Genomic DNA, 6,855 nt, shown 5'->3' on the forward strand with positions numbered 1-6,855 from the left:
TGAATTCCCGCGATTCTCTTGCGCGCGCGTTCCGAAGCGACGCGGAGAAAATCCTCCCGGCCTCCGTTTATCCTTCGTGGAGGAGGGTGACTTTTTCGTGAAATTGCACGGGTCTCCGGACGAGACCTCTCCAGGGAGAAACGAGGCAATCGCGGCGGGCTAAGGGGTCCGTGGAATTGAATTGATCTTTTTTGTAGCGTGCACGCGGCGCGATTACGTTAATTGAACGGCGAAAACCCCACGGTTCCGAATGGATCCGAACTGGGCCACGCCGCTTTCGAAGATTTGATTTCGACCGGGCCCGCAGGATCTCGCCGCGCAAGGACTCGGTGCTCTGTGCTGTTGCTGCACTTTCTGCAGCGTAGCGTGCAATTCTTTTTTTGTTTTTGTTTTTCAATATTGTAAATAGACTTTTTTTTTTTGGTATTTTACCGATGTTTCGAATTGTGTTAATATTTTTTTAACACTGTTCCAGGATTCTGGCAGTATGTTTTGACGTCATCGAAGCACTTTTATGCACTTTTTTAAAGTTTCTTTTTTTTTTAACGAATGACAGAATTTGTAGAAATTTTTAGTTGTGTTATACATAGTTTCTCTTATTGATTATGGTGAAGGAGAACGTGTAGTTAGATTGAGAGATGAGGAAATTTGAATTGATCTGTAGCTCATTAAGAGATTAAGATGTTTCCTTTATTCCCAGCGAAAATTTCTCTTCTGTTATTGCAGATTAGGGGCTTGGAATTTTTCGCGGTTTAATTCTTTGAAAATACACACTTCACGGTTACCGTACGTGCGGAACTCGGTGCTTCCTCCATTCTCCTGATACATTTCTGTTATTTTTGATAATACGCGAGAACGTTTCTTTCGAGGACGTGTGATTTCAAGACCGGTATCCAAAAAGAATTTCTTGGAAACGAACGGGAAATAAAGAACCGACGATCTTTCGATTAATTTTTTCACGGAAACAAATCATAATATTGGAAATTACATTTTCTTCTTTTTTGTTAAATTCGACTGTTTGAAACTCTCAATTATTTTTCTACAGAACCGAAACGTAATATTGGAAATTTCATTTTTTCTTTTCCTTTCGGTAAATTTGACTGTCTGAAACTCTCAATTATTTTTTTACAGAATCGAAACGTAATATTAGAAATTCCATTTTTTTTTCTTTTCGGTAAATTCGACAGTTTGAAACTTTCAATTACTTTTTTACACAATCCGAACACAATACTTGTTAGAATTTCCATGATATTTTTATTCGATATTTTAAGAGGTTTCTACACTGATTTATCCAGTTCCTGTCATTTAATAAGCGACCATAAGTTAGGATATAACGGGAATAAATGTTCGAATTCTGAAGCGGACGAACTCGTTCACTCGCGACGATGCTTTTAAATAATGGCTAGACTTGTTTCCGTTTTACCTGATTCGGTGATCTCTGCGGAGCATAATCGGGCATCCGCGTTCTACGATTAGCAAACGCAATTTCCACAACTGATACGCAGCATTATGCATTCATTTTCCATTGTACGGAAAATAGCTAGCCAGCGAGGCCTGCATTATTCAGCGTCCTTCGTGGCTCGTCGTAATCGTCGGGGTTAAATAATGAATCGGACTACGTTTGATGCATTATTCTCTCTTATGAACCGCGCTCGAATTCGCTCTATTTGCCTTCCAATAAAAATCTCCACCACGCGAAAGTCAATCTTCATAAATGCGAGGGTTATTTAATAAGTTAAATAGAGGAACGATTGTTCTTTCGATATGGTTTATTCAACGAACCTCGTAATTTGCATAGCTTTGGACGCGATCGTTTGTTGAAATTGACACTATCGATGGTGGCCTGGTCCAAAAGAAATTTGATTTCGGAGAGATCCAAGATTTAAAGCCTAAATTCTTCTAATTTTTGAATTTCTCAATTTTCTAATTTCTTAATTTTCTAATTTCTCAATTTTCTAATTTCTCAATTTTCTAAGTTCTCAATTTTCTAATTTCTCAATTTTCTAATTTCTCAATTTTCTAATTTCTCAATTTTCTAATTTCTCAATTTTCTAATTTCTCAATTTTCTAATTTCTCAATTTTCTAATTTCTCAATTTTCTAATTTCTCAATTTTCTAATTTCTCAATTTTCTAATTTCTCAATTTTCTAATTTCTTAATTTTTTAATTTCTCAAATTTCTAACTTCTCAATTTTCTAACTTCTCAATTTTCTAATTTCTCAATTTTCTAATTTCTTAATTTTTTAATTTCTCAAATTTCTAACTTCTCAATTTTCTAACTTCTCAATTTTCTAATTTCTCAATTTTCTAATATTTTAATTTTCTAACTTCTTAATTTTCTAATTTCTTAACTTTCTAATTTCTCAATTTTCCCAATATTTTTTAAGTTTCAAATCAACGACAGGGAAGTCAACTTATGATTTTTCTTCTTTAAACATTTCCTGAATTAAATCCCTTGGCCTCTCCTAAATCGCGAATGTAGTGGTAGAGCTTCTGTTCCATAATTTTTAATTAAAATACACGAGATATATGTCTTTCTATTTACGATCATTTCTGTGTTCTCTCGATGACTGTTTGTTCAAAAAAGGGACACTCTTCTGAATTTAAATAAAGACACCCTTTCAGACGCTTAAACACGAGTGCAGCGTATGGTTGCACATCTTCTCGCACATAGAATTACGCGTAAAATATTTAACGACTTTGCCTAGGAAGCGCTGCAACGAGCGGAACCGATTTATCGTGTAAAAAACGTGTAATTTCATAGAACGAAAAGTGCAATTGCGTGTTGCATTTGCATGCCCACTAATCGTCTACGCGGAAGGATCTTCCTTCTTCGTTGAATGCGTTAATAACGCGTGACAATTATCCTCCAACCCCTAGCAATTCGAAAATTTCAAAAAAAATTTCCTGAAACTACTTATTTCGAAAGATTCGTTCAAATCGAAACGACAGAATTAAAATACATGAAAAATTTATGAGAATCTCTATACCCAACGTCACTCGACTCTCCTAGTGTCAAATGTCACTCGCGAAGAAGGCCATTTTTTATTGCCGTAATTGTTTCCGCGTTGAAACAAGAAAGATCGAGCACTTGATATCTCGCGAAGTCTTCTCTTTGTCACACAAAAGAAGATAGAAAGCTCGCAAAGATCCGCGACAATGCTTTCGTTACGTTCGAGGCGATCGTTTTCATTGTCGTTCTTTAATTAAAATTCGAGTAATCGCGGCTATACACAGAGACGATGTCCAGGTTCGTGCCAACGGGACGATTTTGTAGAACGGAACACAAGCTCGTTTCACCGTATACATTAGATTTTCATTTTTCAAGCGTTATCGCAGCGTTGGATCGATGACCTGAGCGTGTTCCCTGTTTCCCGGCTGCATCTCGCATTCACAAGTAATCTGCATTTTCCAGCACCAGCACTGCTGATGGGTTTATTACGAATTTAATAAACAATATTTGATCGAAGAATCGCTCCGCGCTGTCTATTATGCAGACCGCGTGCGCCAAATTGCAGCGTGCTCGTCGAAATGAAACAAAATAGATCGCGTACTTTAAATATGCACGTTTTTTCATTTTCGCGCTACTTTTCCTCCTTTGCGAACGAAGAATATTTTTAAGATTTTCTTTTTAACGAAAGGGAATGTTTAACAATTTACTCCAGACTGTGGTCGTAAATCTTCTCTTAATTAGAAATTTTCGTGTTAAGAAAACTGGTCAAAATTTGAAAGAATTAATTTCGCTATGATCTGGCTTCGCGACAAACGATTTTCATTCCCTTTGACACAACCTATTACATTCCAATCGCAACCTGCGTATCGAAACATTTACGCAATCATGGACCCGCCAATATCTTCCAAATTTCCCTGTGACATTCGCACGGAATATTTCCGAGGCGCGCAGAAAATCGATTTTCCCACCATTTTCGAAAGCAACAACACCACGCATACCTTTTAACACAATAAATAAAACCACAGGATAATATTTTGAAATTTTTTTTCGAACGGCACAAATGAACAATTACAATCCTGTCAGCGCGGAAAATTCGGCCGAAAAATTCAGCCCATAAAGTGTCAGGTCGCGTTCTGTCCCGGCGTATCGAACATTATGCGTTCGTATTTTGTTGGAAAAACGGTCGGCAGGCCCGGCACGACAAATACGCCAGCGTGTTTATCTTCCGTGCATTGGTTGGCTCTGTTCGGGAAATCCATGGAAACAGAGTTTCGAAGGGGTGAACGGTTGCACAATGAACGATTGTAATCGGCGAACCGGCCGGCTCCCGGCCTATTTTGCGAGCCGCGAAAACGAGCGAAGACAGTGGCGCGGGAGCGTGGTGCCATCAATATGCACGAACAGGGATTCGACGAATCGCGCGATGGAAATCGGACGGAAAAAATCACCGGCTAGCCGCAATTTTTCACACGATTCTGCTGCCTCGATTATGCCCCCCGCGACAAAGCGCATTAACATGCCGCAGCGGCGATTATTCCTCTACTTTTCGCTTCGGTGCGCGCCGAAAATGCGTTTTCACCGTTTCTTCCGTCTTATGCAGATTTTAACCCTTTAACGCTCGTGTCTTACGCGTGAACAATTAGTCCTTGGAAAAGTGCAATTTTGTGTCGCTTTCTGTACTGGCGCTGTCTTTTCTATTCGGTGGAAAAAATTTGAGTTACCGCGTTAGAAATAAACGAGAAACTTATTTGTACAGGTGTAGGAAATAATTTTTTAAAATTCCTCCTTTTTGGCATATTAAGTTGAGGAAAATTTGAGCGTTAAAGGGTTAATTGTTGCACTGCCGAAGTGCTTTTTTCGGGTGAGGCATTCTGTGCCCATCGCAATTTGTTAATGTTGACCGAGTAATAAATTAGTGATAAATAAGCTACAGATGGAAGATAAATACAGAAATAAATCTTTGATATTGTTAAAGTATTCCAAGTGCCCGCGTGTGGAGACCCACCGAGCGTCAACTGTTTTTCCCCGAGAGCACGCGTGCTGGTGCCGTTCCGGTCTCGTCCACTCGTGTACGGACGTAGCGTTACGCCACGTGTAAAATATACAGTCCCTGCTCACTTTATTAGACTCACCTCTATAATTATGATATTTTTAGTTTTACCACAGCCCCTGCTCACTTTATTAGACTCACCTCTATAATTATGATATTTTTAGTTTTACCGTGAATAATGTGTATAGTAGCCTTATGCAAATATCACTTAATGATGACATATGAATTTTCCATATTAAATATCACTTAATGATAACATATGAATTTTCCATATATTTATTTTACAAAAACAATGGATACAAACACAAATAGATCAATATCAAAAAGCACCAATTCTTCAGGTGAGTCTAATAAAGTGAGCAGGGGCTGTATTGTGTTGTGTTTTTATATCTCTCCTTGATTTCTTTCTGTTCCACCACCTCACATAATTAACAACCCAACAGATATCAAGAATATATTTCTATGCTAATTCCAAGTAAAATGCGTACAGTATTTTTGCTGTATTCTTTGCAGTCAATTTCTGCTTTGATGTGAAATTTATTAGACATCGCTGTCTTCCGACGATATGCATAATCGAGGCCGCTGATGGAAGAGGCCACATAGGCTCGTGGATTTAATTGCATTACTTTTTCATAAGTAATACGACAATGAAAACTTTGAAACCGATTTTCTTGAAATTGAATTTTAGCGTGTGTGCCCTTTTTCTATCAAACTTTTTCCTACGTTTGCCACGTGTTGTATCAGTTTGTTACATTTCGTTCAATTAAATTTCTTTTAACTTAAATAACAATTAATTTTGTCACAATTTGACCCGAACTGATTACCAAAAAAATATATATAAAATATGGCACAGCGCATTTCCAGAAAGACGTCTGTAAAAATAATGCAAACCAGAAATTAGCCGAAATTGGCGAGCACCGTTCCACGGGGAATTTCGTTTTACGAGTTAAGCTGAGTGAAAATTGGCGCAATCTCGATTTATCACCTTCTGCATCCAATGCTGACACTATTTATGTATCCTCTTGTGAAATTTATCGCTCTTCTGTTTTTTCTCAGATACAAAAAATGGAAACAGACATTTGTCACACCGTGAAAAATGTACACTTTCTCGACGTAGCTGTTTTTTCCGCTCGATAAATTTATCTGTACAGACATCATCGACGAGAAAGTTCATGGCGTAGCGTGTCTGGATAACCGATTAATTTCCGCGCATTTCGCGCGAAGAATATTTGCCAGTGGCGCGATATTAATAATCAATCGACGATATATACATACATATAGACATTTATAATCGAGCTGTATCAATTTGTTACATATTAATTTGCGAGTCGCGCCGCCGGAAACGCGACGCGTGATTGAACCGCTGTTTCCATCGTGTCGCTTCGACCAACTGTCACACACACGCACGCCTTTTCGTTCTTTCTGTTGGGAAAAAAACACACACACACACAAAGTAATACCGTTCAGTCTACTTTATCTCACGGTTCGTCTAGTGCATTTTATTTTTTTTTCTTTTCAAATGACACGTGTCAGGAGAGTTTATCGGTGACCCAGTGGCCCTTTGACCCGCGACTTCCGGTTGGACGATTGTAGGAACCGCGCGAGACCGCCAGCGGCTGCATCGTGTTGCCATCTAGCCAGGCGGCATTAAACTCTCCGGCGGAGACTTTTCTTTGTTCCGGCCGGGCTCCATCGATACCTCGTAAACCAAGAACCGCAGGAACCAGCCATTGAAACCGCCTGCACAAAGTGCATACTGCACTTGGCCAACGAGGTGATAAGAGATCTCGAGATCGTATCGGGTTCTGGTTAGGTGAATGCTCGACAAGCTTTGGGAGACGTTTCTGGTTTT

The sequence above is a fragment of the Habropoda laboriosa genome, unplaced genomic scaffold, assembly GCF_001263275.1.
Source record: "Habropoda laboriosa isolate 0110345459 unplaced genomic scaffold, ASM126327v1 scaffold151, whole genome shotgun sequence".
In the NCBI taxonomy this organism is placed as follows: Eukaryota; Metazoa; Arthropoda; class Insecta; order Hymenoptera; family Apidae; genus Habropoda; species Habropoda laboriosa.